The following is a 16,761-nucleotide window of genomic DNA, read 5'->3' as shown; positions in this document are numbered from 1 at the left end:
CTCTCCCACCACAACCAGTGCACACACTCTCTCTCAAAAATAAAAAAAAATAAATCTTTTAAAAAAATCTCCTAAGATTCTTGGTAAATATTCTTTCTAAAGAGCTACAATACTAAACATATTTTACATCTTCTCCACAAACAACAACAACAACTAAAAGTGAGAGTGATACATTCTGGTAACAGCGATATTCTGGTTAATGACATTTTCTAGCTGGCAGGGAAGGCATGTTTTAGAACCACATTTTTACCTTCTTAAGTGAAACTTGCAAAACATAATTTCTACTTTAATAATAACTGATTTATTGACATATGGCCATTATAATTACGATGTTCTCAAAATTGCTGTAATTATAGTTATTGTAAGACTCAGACCTGAATAAATATTAAGCACAATAAGAATCCAGGAAATTAAATTCTTAAAAGAAAAGTATCTAATTAATCAACTTATGGACAAATTAGTTACTTTATGAAATCTAAAAAAATCAGTAAGTGTTGATTAATTATGTTGGCTTTGTTATTATAACCTGCTAATGAGGTGCATTTTTACATGTTAATTAATTGTCACCTGGTAAACACCTCATTATGATTTATAAATGTTTACGATCATTGAAGGACAAGTTTAACAAATATTAGTTGATCCCTTCTTATGTGCCACACATGTTTCTAGGCTTATGGTGTACTGCACTGAACAAAAAGTTTCTGCCTTCATGGACGCTAACTCTGACACTGAAGATAATGTCCAGACAAACAGAGGAAAATGTGTTTTGTCACAAGGTACTATACAATATAAAAAATGGCACATGAAGATGGAATGTGACAAGGTATTCTCTTTTATAGAAGAGGATATTAGTAAAGGACCCTTTCATAAAATATTTTTTGAGGCAAAACCAAGGAATTTGCAATAGTTTGCCATGTAAATGTGTGAGTCAAATATCTTATATATCTTAAATATCTTGTTGCAAGTGGATTTTGCTGGCATTCTTGGTAAACAGCTAGAGACCATCAAGCCTGGAGCAAATGAACAAGACAGAGGGTGATGAGAGATCAGACGGTGACTGGGGACATACCTCACGTAGGGTCTTCAGACAACAATGAGTAAGAATTAATGGTTACACAGCAAATTGCGCCAGACATCATCCCAAGAGCTTTACCAGTTTTAAGTCAATTAACCCTCACAGTAATATTATGTATCTGATGCATTAATTATTAACATTTTACACATGGGAAATCTCAGACAAAGTAGACTTAAATAAGTAATTTAACCGAAATTGAAAGGAAAGATAATGAATGCCACAATTCAGACCTACAAGCCTAGCTCTAGAATATATATATATATATATATATATATATATATATATAAAATCAGTGACTGTTTTATGAGAGATATCAAATGTTTTACAGGCTTTTGAGCTGAGGAGAAATTGATCAGACCCCTCTTTATGAGGATTATTTCATTATGGCTGCTGACTGGAGGACAGAGTTCCAACAGGCAAAAAAGCAGACGGTGTGATTTACAGGGTTGTTGCAGTTTAGTGTTCCAGCTATAGATGAGGTTTGCATCGTCTAGGGTGGCACTGATGGAGTGGAGAAAAGCAGTCTACTTACAGATATAATGTAAAGATTTGGTTGGTGGATTAAATGCTGTGATGAGAAAAAGAACCATTTATGTAACTCTAAGGATTCTGGCCTCAACAACGGGAAGAGTGGGGATTCTATCTACTCTGGTAAAGAATATGGGAGAAGAAGCAGGTTTGTGGGAGCAAAAAGACTTCAGTTTGGGGCAAGTTCAGTGGAAATTAAGAATTAGTAACATAAACTAGAAAATCAGTAGCATTATATATTAGGGCTAAGGGTATGAATTGGGGAATAATAAGCTTACTAGGGAGTGAAGAGGGCCTTCAACCTTGAGACTTTAGAAAGACAAGAAGGAACTGGCATGTATAGAAAAGGAAAATCAATGAGTAGTGTGGTTTGGAGGCCATGAGAAATGCCTTTAGAAATGGGGTCATCACTGAAAATGCTATTGATACATTGTTTAAGGTGAAGTCTGCAAATTGGTATCAGAATTAGAAATGTGGGGTCATTAGTGATCTTGACAAAAGCAATGTCCTCAAAGGTTGTGTTTTTTTTTAAACTTGATTTTTTTTGACAAAAATTTGATCAATAAAGCTATAAGAGAAAATAGAGAGAGAGAAAGAAGTACAAGCAACCTTTTAAAAAACTCTGCTGTAAAGGAATGCATAGACTAGGGTGACAGCTAGAAATGAATGCGGTGGTAAAGGAGGGATTTAAAATAATTTTAAGATGATCTATATCACATCATGTTTACATACAGATAAGGATTATTTAGCCCCTACAAATCAAGAGAGTACAACACAATAAAATAAATCAAAGGGTTCCGATAGAACATAGAATGCTCTAGGGACACAGAGGCAAATGAAACTTGGTCTAATAAGAAAGGAGAAAAAGTGACTAGTTAGAGATTCCTAGAAGTAATATTTGAATTCAATTTTGAGGAACAAGTGTGAGTAATCACGCACAGAAGAATGTAAAGAGCTTTCTAGGCAGAGGAAATCATTAAAAACATGTATTTACTGTACCTCTGATTTGCTTTGTAATATTCAATCTTTATTTTTCAGCCAAATAACAAATGCTTAGGCATAACATTTTATGCCTGGCCTTGAACTACAGTGAAGAAAGCCAAAGTTTGCCTTTGTGGAGATTACATTCTGGGAACAAGGAAATATGAACACACAGACTATGATAGTAAGGTGGTGTGCAGAAACATCTTGCCAACGTTGGCCAGATTGCTAAAGAAAACCTGCTCTGAAGAGTGGGGATTTGTGTTGAAACCTAAAAAATGGGACTGAGCCAAACCATCAAAGGGCTGGATGAGAGGCACTCAAAGCAGAGGAATTAGTAATTGCAAAATCATGAAGAAAGGCTTGTTCAAGGAATAGAAAAAGGATCAGTAGGGCCAGAGTACAGGGTGAGGTTTGAGAGCAGCTTGCACTTCCTAAGAGCAAAGAAAAAGCCCTTCACTGTTTTTAATCAGGCTTGTGGAGCTTCCAGAATGCAGAAACATGCATAAGCTCACCCCTCTCTCCCAGCCCATGCTTTCACCATTCCAACACATGAAGGCTATGTTCCAGGCAAAGCCATGTCCCTTGGTTGAATGAAGTTGCCCTTGGCTCCAGCCACCTCTTTATCCCTGTCCTCCTGAATTATTTATGACTGTGAACTTCTTCTACACTTAACTACATAACTGATACTAAAATTACTTTACATAACTTAAATGAAGTTAATTTTCTTAGTACTATACCCTAACCCCTGAAAGAGTTATTCTTTTAACAATATGCCATATCGAGGACTTTTAAGAGTTCTGTTTCACTTATTAGAGATACAAGTTATATGAAAATAACACATTATTAATTTTCTCCCTCATGCCAAACATGTTGTTCATCATACTGCCTTTTCTCAGTAAAAAAAAATACCACTATTATCTGGCTGGTGGGAATGATTTTTTGTTTCCATTTTCCCTTCACTTCCCAGCAAATAACCCATCACCTATATATGTTATTTCTTCACCCAAAATGTATCACAAATCCCTCCTGGTCTCTTTATTTCTCTTGCAACCATGGGCCAAGCCACAATCTTCTTTCACACAGATTACTGCAAATAGTCTCCATGTGGTTCGCTGATTCCATCTTTGACTCGTTCAACCATGCACTATAAGCAGCCAAGGAAATCCTTTAGGAACACAAACTAGAAAACTGTACGAGTCAGGAGTACAGTTAATATATGTGTTATTGGTGTCCTCTGCCTAGAAGGCAGTACTCTTCTTTGCCTGATTAACTCTTACTCATCTTTTACAATTAAATTCAGATATTCTGTCTAAAATCTTGACCATGACTTTTCTTCTTTCTTACAAGAGACTAGGTTGGATATCAGTTTGTGTTCCTAAATCATTCTATTCTTCCCTCCATCAAGAGCACTTTATTTCCTTTACTATGTTAGGTGTTGACTTGCCTACATACCTGTTTTGCTCACTGGACTATGGGTTGCTTGAGGACAAGGTCTGTAACTTTTATTTATATGTATATCTTATTACCTGAAAAATAATTAGTGCTTAGTAAATGATGTTCATTCATGGCACTTGTGAATGAGCACACAAACGCACGTGATCTCAGATGATTAGAAAAGGCTTCATGAAGAAGTTGATGCTAGATTTCCCACTACCATTTATTGAAGAAACAGTCCTTTCCCCATTGTGTATTCTTTAGCCCTTGTCAAAAATTAGTTGATTGTCTACGCATGGGTTTATATCTGGGCTCTCTAGATGCTCCACTGTCTATTTACCTGATTTTATGTCAGTGCCATCCTTTACTGATTGCTACAGCTTTGTATACTATCTTAAAGTCAGGTAGTATAGTATCTCCAGAATGCTGTTGGGAAAACTGAATAAACACCTGTGAAATAATGAAATTAGATCACTATCTTACACCACACAGAAACCAAACAAAATAATAATAATAAAAACCTCAAAATGGATGAAAGACCTGAAACTGCAAAACTCCTAGAAGGAAAAATAGAAAAAAAAAAAAAAGATCTTGACATTGGTCTTGGCAATGATTTCCTTGATAAGACACCAAAATCACAAACTACAAGAACTAAAAGAAACAAATGGGACCATATTAAACCAATGAACTCCCACACAGAAAGGGAAAGAATCAATAAATTAAAAAGGCAACCTATAGAATGGGAAAAAATATTCACCAACCATATATCTGAAAAGAGGATAATATCCAAAATATATAAAGAACTCATACAACTCAAAAGAAATATAATCATAATCATAATCATAATTATAGTCATCCATGGAAAACTGGGCAAAGGACCTGATAGAGATTTTTCCAAAGAAGATATACAGAGGGCCAACAGGTATATGAAGAGTTACTCAATATCACTAATCATCAGGGAAATGCAAGTCAAAACCACAATGAGGGGGCACCTGGGTGGCTCAGTCAGTGAGGCATCTGCCTTCAGCTGAGGTCATGTTCCTGGTGTTCTGGGATCAAGCCCCATATGAAGCTCCCTGCTCATCAGGGAGGCCTGCTTCTCCCTGTCCCTCTGCTCCTCTGTCCCTTTCCCTACTCTGCCCCAATCTGCTTGTGGGCACTCTCTCTCTCTCAAGTAAATAAATAAATAAAATCTTTAAAAAACCCGCACAATGAGTTACTACCTCATACCTCTCAGAATGGCTAGTATCAAAAAGACAAGAGAATGAATGATGGTGAGAATGTGAAAAAAGGGAACCCTTAGACACCATCAGTGGGGATGTAAATTGGTATAACCCTTATGGAAGACGGTATGGCAGTTCCTTAAAAAATTAAACATTGAACTATCATATGATCTCATAAACCCACTCCTGGGTATATATCTGAAGGAATTAAAATCAGCATATTGAAGAGATATCTGCACTCTCATGTTCGTTGTAGTTTACTCACAATAGGCAAGATATGAAAATATCTAAATGCCCTTCATTGGATGCCTGGGTAAAGAAAATGTTTTATGCATGTATGTATGTATGTGTATAAGTACAATGTATTTATATATTAAAATTTATATATATAAAGAAAATGTTTTTGTATGTATGTGTGTGTATCTATATACATAATTTATACATTTAAAACATATATAACATACATGTGTGTACATTATGCATACATTATATATGCACATTAATATATGGATGTATTATTTATCCAAGCTACCTCCTGGAGTAATGTGGATGAGGCAAGGGAGTATTCTGGTTAAATATTCCAGCTGCACAGTTTTTCTGAATCATGTCTGTATCATGTTCTGGCCAAATTTCTTGCTGTGGGACTTCAGCATCTTAAAGTAATTACCTTCCAAATATGTTCTGTGGAGTGCTTAAAATACTCTTCAGAACAGCAACTGGTGCACAAGAAATTCTCTGGATAGGTAACAGTTCAGCTTCTTTCATGAGAGAGAAACTGCATTTTAAACCTTCATGATCAATGAGAAGATAATAAAGCCCACGAAACAATATACCACTCTATCCTAAGAGTAATGAGATTAATTTTCTGTATCTAATAGAGATTATAATTTACTACATCATATATATTTATTATCCCTAGAATTTTCTTCACCCTTACGGAGAAATACTGGCAGCATGATGCAGGATTGCACAAGCAGAAAGCATACATCTCTTAATTAAAGACAACATTAGGGGACACCTGGGTGGCTCAGTGGGTTCAAGCCTCTGCCTTTGGCTCAGGTCATGATCCCAGGGTCTTGGAATCGAGCCCTGCATTGGGCTTTCTGCTCAGCAGGGAGACTGCTTCTCTCCAGGCCTCTCTGCCTGCTTGTGATCTCTGTCTGTCCAATAAATAAGTAAAATCTTAAAAAAAAAAAAAAGACAACATTAGGTGTCTGAAAATAGGTACCTATGTGAGTTTTACTAACACCCTCAAAGGGAAAAGATCAGAAAGTACGGACATGCATATACACATGCACATATATTTATGTATATGCATGTTATCTATGTAAGGTATATGGATGTGCATAGACAGATGTATGTGTGTACATACATTTTTTTATAATTTTTGATCTCCTAATTTGTAATAATACATGTTCTTAACTTATAATTTCAAATAGTAGAGAATGACGTATGCAAGATTAAGATGCTTTTGCTTTTCCCTCCACCCCACTTCCTTGAGGGGCACCCTACCCCACTTTCTGATATAAATTTTTATAAAAATTAATGTTATAGTTACAGCCATAAACCAAAATGTTATTACACCTTTATTTTTTGGGTCAGTATCATTTCTTTAATTGGATGCTGTATCCTGGCATCTTTTTACTGTAGCTGAAATTTAGCACAGTTACATTGCCTGCTACTTCTATTTTCCTCTCCTTTCTAAGACTTGTTTTTGTTTTTCTACTTTTTTGTCCTTCTTGTAGTTATATTTCTTTACTGTAAAATCATACACATTTCTACTTTTAGCCCATAATTGTTAAACACGATCTACTGATACATTGCTATGTAAGAGGAGGAGGTTAACTAATACATAGCTTCTCTCCTCTGCTTGTCTTTATTCTGACTTTTATCAGTTTTGACATAACTAGATATTTTTAGGGTTTCATGATTTACAGCATTCATGTTCTGTAACTAAACTTAACTCTCTTGAATGTTTAGCCCACTCTTCATTCTGAAGATAGGTAACTAATGAAAACAATATTAAGAATAGGTAAAATATATATCGAAACAAAAAATACTGTGATTTGACAAAAGAAAAGAAATTCAATTCTATTTCCCAAAATCTTGTCATTCAGATAAGGATTTTCTACATGCCTAGCCAAAGAGAATCTTCTTCTCTTATACTCAAGTATTTGCTCAAAATTATATCACCTTTCCACTGATTTCAAATTACATACATAATTTTAACTTTTTTAGTTTTTTAAAAACAATCTTTCTTTCTTTTTTTTTCTTTTCTTCTCTCTTTTCTTTCTTTCTTTCTTTCTTTCTTTCTTTCTTTCTTTCTTTCTTTCTTTCTTTCTTTCTTTCTTTCTTTCTTTCAAGATTTTATTTATTTATTTGACAGAGAGATAGAGCCCGCATAGGCAGAGAGGCAGGCAGAAGGAGAGGGAGAAGCGGACTCCCCACCGAACGGGGAGCCTGATGTAAGGCTTGATCCCAGGACCTTGAGATCATTACCTGAGCCAAAGTCAGATGCTTAACTGACAGAGCCACCCAGGCGCCCCAGGTTTTGTTTTGTATTTTTTTTTTTCTATTTTAAATATTTTCCAGAGTTCAATTCTTTTATTTGTTTCTTGTTAATAAAGGATATTTATGAGATCTTAATTTTCCTAATAACACAATCTACTGATTAAACCCAATTTCTTCCTATAAATATTCTTGCAGGTCTAATTTTGTAATAATCAGGGCAGGCTAAACATTCACTATGTTAAGAACAGACCTAATTTCTTTCCTTAGGTCTGATTTTATAAACGCTGGTGATAAACCAAGTCTCATTTATATGAGGCATCATATAAATGATGGGAAATGTCTGTGACTCTAGGTATCTGATCACTCTTGAGAAATGACAGCACAGCTAATGTAGTATATTCTGAAGATAGCAATTGCTAATTTAATGAATACCAGTTGCCATTAAATGAATTATGAAAAAAAAAAAAAAGACCACTTTCTTCTTGCAGACAACTTCATGAATTCACTATTTGGTTTAGTTTCGACCTACTACTTTCTAGGCCTATTGCACATTGTCATCTCTGGTTTAAACTATTTGGTTTCCTGCTTTAGTTCCTACTGGCCTTGTATTCAGTATCTTTATATCTCAGATGCATTTATCATTTTGTTCAAATATATATTCAAGGAAATTTTTTGAAATAGGTATCTATGAGACAAAATATCTGAGTCTGTCTTTTTTCTTTTTAAACTAAAAATTGGACTTGGAATTAAAAACTAAAGATCACTTAACTGAATTTTGAAGGCAAGGCCCCCCCCATTTTTTTTTTTTAAGATTTTAGTTATTTATTTGACAGACAGAGATCACAAGTAGGCAGAGAGGCAGGCAGAGAGGGAGGAGGAAGCAGGCTCCCCGCTGAGCAGAGAGCCTGATGTGGGGCTCCATCCCAGGACTGTGGGACAATGACCTGAGCTGAAGGCAGAGGCTTTAACCCACTGAGCCACCCAGGTGTCCCAAAGGGAAGGCCCCATTATCATCAAGCTTGATTAGGGTGGTAGCCAAATGTGATCCCAATTTGAGTTCTTATTCCTTTGGAAGCAACTTGTTTATTTTTGCCATTCTGAAAGCTCATGGAATTTCTCTTCAAATTCATTAATTTTGCCATAATACGCCAAGTTTAAATCTTTTTATCCTATTTGATTTGATGGTTAGCAAATTCTTTAATATAGAAAATAGCTTAAGGTCACTGAATTTATATTTTTTATAATTTTATAATTTTTATAATTTTATTTTTTCTTAAAATTTCTGTGTTGTTTTCATTCCAGATTTCCTATTTAAAACACATAGGAATATCTGCATTGATCCTTTGTAGTCCTTAATTTTTCTCATTTTCTCCATATTCTGAGAAAGTTCATCATTCTGTCATTTAAGATGGGTGATTTGATTTAAACCAGATCTGTTGTATTATTTAGCCATTCTAAGGACTTTTATAAATTTTAGGAATCACATTTAAAATTTCCAAGAAAGTTTCGTTTTATGTAATTACTTTTTCTTCCATCGCAGTATTTACTTTTTATTGATCATCATAATTTTTAAAGTTCTCTTTTTTCCTTAAAATTTCTCTGGTTCTGGGGTGTGTGTGTGTGTGTGTATGTGTGTGTGTGTGTGTGTGTGTGTGTGTATGTGAATTCTTTTATTCGTCTTTTCTCTTGCTTGCTGTTGCTTTTCCTCAAATGTTTGATGATGTTCAATGATTCTTGGTTACACAAATTCATATTTATGAACAAGGGACTCAGCAGCTAAGTAAAGGGAGATGGGTATTTCCTGTCGGTTTGCTGGTCTGTTTTTCTGAAGTCCTCTCTGTGGGAAAGTTGCATATAGAATATGCGTGGCACATTGAATGGCAGGCGGCACATTGGGGCGACCCAGGGCAATGGTTAAGTACATTGGACTCTTGAACCAGACTCTGTTCATGTCTCAGCTCTAATACTTTCTAGCTGTGAACTTCGGCAAATTACTTAATGTTTCTGTGCTTCAGCCAGTTTCCTTCTCTCTTAGGTGATGATAATAATGTGACATACCACACAGCTATTGTGAGAATGAAATGAACTAATTTAATTTACATAAAGAATTCAGAAAAGTATTGGCAATATCATAAGGGGGAAGGGGATGCCAATAACAGTCAGATCAACTGTCTATCACACAAAAATAAGAAGGGCGGGATCAGGAATGGAGCAGTTGGCACCATTGCCTCACCTTTGATCCTCCACTGTCTCCCCCCACCGCCACTCCATGTTAAGTTTACTTTAAGTTACTTTGATCTTTTTTGGTTTTCTCTTAGGCAAAAAGACTCACAGCATTTTTTCCCCAGGCAAACTATGTAGTTTCTACAGAAAGCAGTCTTGTGGGTTTACCTGGGACAAATGCGAGACACCCCTTCCTCTGTTTGTGGTCACCCGTAGGAGAGGAGGTGCTCCCTGAGGAAGCTATTTGATTGGCAGTCACTAATTATCTTGACTGTAGGCAAATACTTTATTTTTTTCTTCAGTTGCAGTTCTGGCTTTGAGCTTCTTTCAAGAGCCCACTAGGGAGAAGAGTTTCTGCTTTTGCTGAGCATATTTTAGGTTTCAACCCTTTCTGCTCTGGTTTCTCCATCAATATAATTGCATCCAATTATAGATTGCTCTAAAGAACCAACTTCTCTGATGTGCTAATGAGAGGTATTTTTGTTTTCAGGGTCGCTTATGATTACGTACATCTATGCATCCTTACTACCATTTCATAGTTAGGAAGAGGAAAAAAAAAAGCATATTTTCAGTGTGCCAGAATCTTTAACCAGAACTTTAACCAGAACTTTATCTTTAACCAGAACTCCTACACAGATGTAAACTTAGGCAAAAATACATTGCTTCTTAAGAATAAAAATAATATTTTGATAATTCTAACACTTTTTGTTTCTAGTTTATAGTAACACCCCCAAATAAATCTATTTATTTCTTCTTTGTCATTTCCTTTTTGCCATAAAAGTACATGATTTAAAGACTTAATACTCATTGTAGTGTGAGAAATTATGATGCCCTCATACAACTTATAATTCTGAAAATAGTGTCTAAAACCATCTTTGAACTTAACTGAAAAGATGTGTGATTGACAAAATCGGACGTTATGTAATCAATCCATTTCATTCTCTGGAGAAAATATTATCATTGTGGAAAGTTCATACAGGAAGCTACCAGGAGAAAAATAAAAACAAAAACAAAAACAAAAAACCCTGAGATTTCAACCTTGCAAAAGAGAATCCATGATTCCATATAAGAATATAAGATAAAACAAATCTTTGCTACTAATATAAATAAATAATTAAGCTGACCACTGAAGATCTTAAAGATACAGAAGGTAGAGTAAGAGTGAGTGCTAGCAAAGTAAACTTTGCATTTCTATTCTATGCATGTGGTCAGCAAATATTATTACATCTGAATCTTATCAGTGAATCAGTGATATCTGGGTAACGTCTCCTTGTCACTCTGCATCAGGTTTTCACTTTAGGAATCAAAGGCAAAGATGGCATATAGTTCCAGAAGCACTGGAAGTATCAAGTGTTATAAAAGTTGTAGTATAGGGGTACCTAGGTGGCTCAGTGAGTTTAGCCTTTGCCTTTGGCTTGGGTCATGATCCCGGCGTCCTGGGATCAAGCCCCGCATCGGACTCTCTGCTTGGCAGGGAGCTTGCTTCCTCCTCTCTCTGCCTGCCTCTCTGCCTACTTGTGATCTCTTTCTCTCTGTCAAATAAATAAATAAAATTTAAAAAAAAAAGGAGCAGTATACACACACACACACACATACCCCACACACCCATTATCACATAGTTTTACTACAGCAAATAATTATACAGAAGTTAGTTTGACATATTACAAAGAAAAGAGTTTTGCAATATTCAGGAGACATTTGCTTTCATGTGCCCCTTCCCTTAGCACACACACCATGCTGCTTAAGAACAAAATCATTGTTCCCATGAAGAATTCAAATGACATTAACTGGTTTTTTTGTTTTGTTTTGTTTTTTAGTTAATTGACCAATCCTGGTTATAAAGGGTTAATGATGCTGGACAAGCATAAAGTAGATTCAGTCAACTGTAGAAACAGCCTTGCCACCACAGAGAGCCAGCCACCGAAGCTTCTTCCCTCCTCTAGCCCTTGAAACAGGCACTGACCTTTATAGCAAAAACTCAACATGGGTGAAGGACTGATACATTAAAAAAAAAAAAAAACAAAAACCAAAAACAAAAGCAAAACAGGATGAATTCAACAAAAATATGTCCAATTGAGCTAGAGGTGGAATTTTCATCTCTATTCCATATTTATGATCAAGTGGCTTAAGTGAGCTTTATGAAAATAAACAAATACCAATATCCCTACATTATTCAAATCAAGAGAGGGGGGTGGGGAGAACTCCAGGTGCTCTAATTATGCTGATGTTTCAAGATATTAAGGTATATAGAGGATTATAGGAAGCAAAATTATCAAGTAAGCAAGTATATTAAGTGGACAAAGATTTCCATATTGAATATGTACAAATTCTGATTTACAAAATGTTACGGTCTGTATGTTTAGAATCGAAAATGAAATACAAACAGTGCTGTTTTTGAGACTGTACTTTTCCACTGCACAAAGCAAATTAGGTGTCTTTTAATTGTAGTGGTATTTGCTCTGTTCAAATAAATTCAAGTTTTCATCCACTGGTTCACTTGACATAAGCATGCTTCACTGGGCAAAATGAAATGGAGAAGGGAGAGGAAGACGAAGGAAGAGAGGAACGTTCAAAGAAGTGTCAAGGGCAGGGAAAATTACCTCATTTTACACACACACACACACACACACACATTTGGAGAGCCTACCAAACAACCATAAAGACCATAAAATCTCTTTCTTTCCCTTTCTCTCCATCCTTCTTCCCTGCCAAATGAGATTATTATTCCTGAAAAAAAAATTATTTACATCAACGATATAATCCTTTTATACTATACTCAAGGAACTAGACAGGGAAGCCAAGAAAAAATAATTTTCTAAATAAATACAATACCAAATATGTTATTTTGTGTATATGGGCATGTTGGGAAGGTGCCCTCTCTGTGAAGGCTTCAGGTTTGTACGAAAAGCAAAACATGCAAGGCATCTTCCAGCTTCTGCTGACAACAGGAGTAACAGTTAACAAAGCAAATGTTCTGCTGATGTCGGAGAAATCTAAGAGACACTGACATTTTGCTCTGGAAAAAAAAAAAAAAAGGAAGATGTGGATTATTTTTCTGATTTTGTGTCAGCATATCTGTGAGGAATCCACTTCCATGGGGCTCATGCCTTTAATTGCTCGAAATAGAACATCTGGGTTGTCTATCACATTTTATCATACAGACGGCTATCAATCACCTCAAAGAAAATTATACCTAGTAAGGGTTTATCTGTAGACAGACTGTGATTAAAATCAATTCCTTGGAGGTCACTAAATCTGCATATGCAAGAGGTATATCCTTGGACAGATCTGCATTACAGTTATCATCTGGTTTTGCATATACTAATTAAAAAATTGCAACAATAACAGCTGATGTTACTGAGAACTTACTTTGTGTCAAGCACTATGTAAAGTACTTTAAATGCCTCATGTCACTTTGTCTTCAGATCCACCCTCTGGGGCAAACATTATTATATTCCTCATTCCTGATGATGAACACAACTAGAGTGGGTAGTAATTTGCATGAGCTTAGGCAGGCTGTAACTGGTAGGACCAAGATGGGAACTTGAACTCTTTCCTCCCAGTGCCTACATTTTAATACACTGCATAATACCTTGTCCTAGTAAATTTTGGCCCACTTATTTTACTTGTCTCTCTAAAAGACATTATAATTTTTATAATTTATCATAGAGGAGTTCTCCACATTGGGGATTTTGCTGTCTCAGTAAGACCTAAAGCTATATTGAGTTCTCACTACAGAAGGCAGCTCTAAGAAGTTCCAAGTATTGACTAATGTAGGCAATTGTCAAATCACTATGAAATTAATTAATCACACTTCAAATTAATGTATCATTGTATGTCAACTATACTTCAGTAACAAAGTTTTAAAAATGCATCAAATAAAATGAGATTAATTGGCGGGTGGATAGAGGGATGGTTTGATGGGAAGCTGTGACAAAGCAAGTTTAGTAAAACATTAATTGTAGGATCTAGATGATGCATAAATGAGTATTCACCTAAAAATCTCTGGGTTTGAAAATGTTCTTGGTGAAATTTCAGGAGAAAATAAGTTATTAAGGGTGAGGACATCAAGCAAGGAAGTCACAAAAAAGTCCCCCATAGAAACAGATTTTGAAGAACAATCTGAGAAAGGGCAGAAGGACTACATGTCAGTAACAGGAGGCAGAAATGTCTTCTTTGAGTGAGAATTGTAGAGATACTGCAAACAGAGATCTCCTATAGAGAGTGAGGGTAATTAAAAACAAGCATCAGACAGTTATTTGACAAAATGTTGTATTTCTAGGTGGTAACAAAACCAATGTTCATTCTATCAAAATATCTTGTCCTTTTCTTTTACAGCATTTTGGTTACATATGTTTATATAGAGATTAAATATATGTTTGTGTAAAGGGTTTTCTATGGGTTAGTATAAAGGGTCTGTATTTTATGTACAGTTAATATGCCTTCGTACATTATATCTATAACTGTATGTTGCTATACAGGGGGAATGTTGGTGAACAATAGGGTTCATATACAGAATTCTCTTTTTAGCTATATTTAGAGTGTTTTGTATTTCTAAGTAAAAGTCTGTAATTAAATAAACTATCTTATTTGTTTTGTTACATCTCTGCATAAATGTATACAGCAGTATTATATTTAATATGTGTCCATCTCTTGCTCCAAGACGATGTCAACAATGTTATCCTTTCTTCTGGCATCAGTCTTTGCATCCTGCATGTGTTTGCATGCAGGATCTTTCTACCTCCAACAAAGCCAGTAAATTATAATGCTAACCAGATCTTAGTGTCTCTGACATTGTCTGCTTTTGCAGACAAGAAGCTCAGAATAGCAGTAATTTGCTAACTCCCTGTAACTGGCTCACAGAGTCTTTGGCAGGGATGAGTGGAAGTGAGTAGGGGGAGGGGGCTGCTGTGGAGAGAGTCCAGAGGGAAGAACTCTTCCTTCATTACAGTATTCATCACATGGGAAACTAGTCATTAAACTGTGTGCACACTGCGTATTTAGGCAAGACCATACTCTTTTTCAGGAGGATTTTCCTTGCTGTTTTAAGGGCATGAATTCATAGTCACTCTGTGCATAGTCCTAGAGAAAGAACTGTTGGACAAATGGTTGCGTTCTATCAAGTGGGCAGAACAGGTACCAGCAGAATCCAAAGAATTGCCAGTGTCCTCTGAGGACCCTGTGGTATAAGGGAAATAACTTGAAATAATAAACTCTATCTTTCTGGAGTGTGAATCAATGGGAAAACTCAACACGATGAAGTCACAGAATTACTCTTTGGATATTTGTCATCACGAAAGCTTAAGTGATGGAATTCTGTGTTCCTTTTACTATCAATTTGGAATACTTGAATACCTAGCCATTTTGTGATTGCTATATGCTATTTCATATTATCCTGATTGCTTAGAATAATCCTGAGGTCTACTTATATTTTCCACATTTTATGAAGAAGTTAACTGAGACTCAGAGTGATGAAGTCATTTGTCCCGGGTCATAGTTATTAGTAATGGTGGGATCCTTACATAAATGTGTCTGATGCCAAAACCTAGAGTCTTTTTATTATGTCATATTATTTCATTGCTAAAAAGAGAAGGAAATTATTTATTAACTGGGCTAGCTGCTTGATTTTCCTTTTAAGATCTTCCTTGTACAAATCTACCTGATACACTGCATGAGTGCACATTTGATAAATGCTTCACATTTCTGAGTAAAACTTAACCACTCTTTATAATTAATACTCTGACCTTATTTAAATGGTACATATAATGTTAGAGAGCCCAGTTGTCTTAGCTGGAGCCTTATAAAGGTATAGCTAAATTTCTTTCCAATATCTCAAGAACTAAAACATTTGAGACAAATCAGTGATTTTTATGTCAACCCCCAATTTTGAAATAATCGGTATTGCATGGGCATGATTTATGTTTCATTATATGGACTTTGGCACATTTTAACAGCTCTTTTGTTAGGTACTGGTCTGCTTGGCAGCCCTAAGAAAGAAAGGGCATACTGATTAAAAAAATGAAAAAAAAACAAACAAACACCTCCCCCCCGCCCCGCCCTGCCCCGCTGCCCTGGCCCCAAATCAACCCTGGAAGTATGTGGCCAAAAGACACACTTGAGCATAAATTCACAATGAAAACATTTTCAAATGTCACGGTGAAATTTGTCTCTCAAAGGATTTCACTGATACTATTCCTTGTTATTTAAGTTTGATTTTTTTTTTCCCTTTTATTAAGACTCCATTTCAACGGGAGTTAAGACAGTCGGCATTGCTATCACTCTCCCTCTCTTAGGACAGGTAGCCTCTTATGCAGATCTCTATGATTTTCGAAAGAAGAAAACGAAAACCAAGAAAAGAATGTGGGAAGGCATTAGGGACTGTGAGAGTTCTTTGAACTAAGCAAACTGACACAGAAAAAGAAGGAAAGAGAATCACAGTCAAGTACTCAGGGTTATTCCATTTTCCTAAGATTAGTTCTTAGGGTTTTGAAATATGCACTTCTTATCTTGCAAATTGCATGAGTACAAAAGAACCAGACACTTGTCTTTCAATGTGACAAGAATTTCGGAAAACATTACCTCTTGGGAATGTGAAGCAAAATTATTAATATTAAAACACAACTTTTTCTGAATCTAAGTTTTTTGGTTTTTTTTTTTAATTGAAATGCCATCTGCACCCCCTTTTGAAATTCATCTTTTCTTGCAAAACCCAGCTTCTATGCTATAATTTCTCATGCAATGCTTCCCTCATTTGCCATCCCCACCCCCAGTCTACTTCCTCCA

The 16,761-nt window shown here is 35.7% G+C and overlaps 1 pseudogene; it reads left to right on the top strand.

Moving 5' to 3' along the window:
- The first annotated feature begins 7,932 nt into the window (after nt 1-7,932).
- Nucleotides 7,933-8,051, top strand: LOC116600464 (annotated as a pseudogene).
- Nucleotides 8,052-16,761: the final 8,710 nt, after the last annotated feature.

The sequence above is a fragment of the Mustela erminea genome, chromosome 9, assembly GCF_009829155.1.
Source record: "Mustela erminea isolate mMusErm1 chromosome 9, mMusErm1.Pri, whole genome shotgun sequence".
In the NCBI taxonomy this organism is placed as follows: domain Eukaryota; kingdom Metazoa; phylum Chordata; class Mammalia; order Carnivora; family Mustelidae; genus Mustela; species Mustela erminea.
The sequence above is the reverse complement of the archived record's forward strand: the minus strand, read 5'-3'. Positions and strand labels throughout refer to the sequence as shown.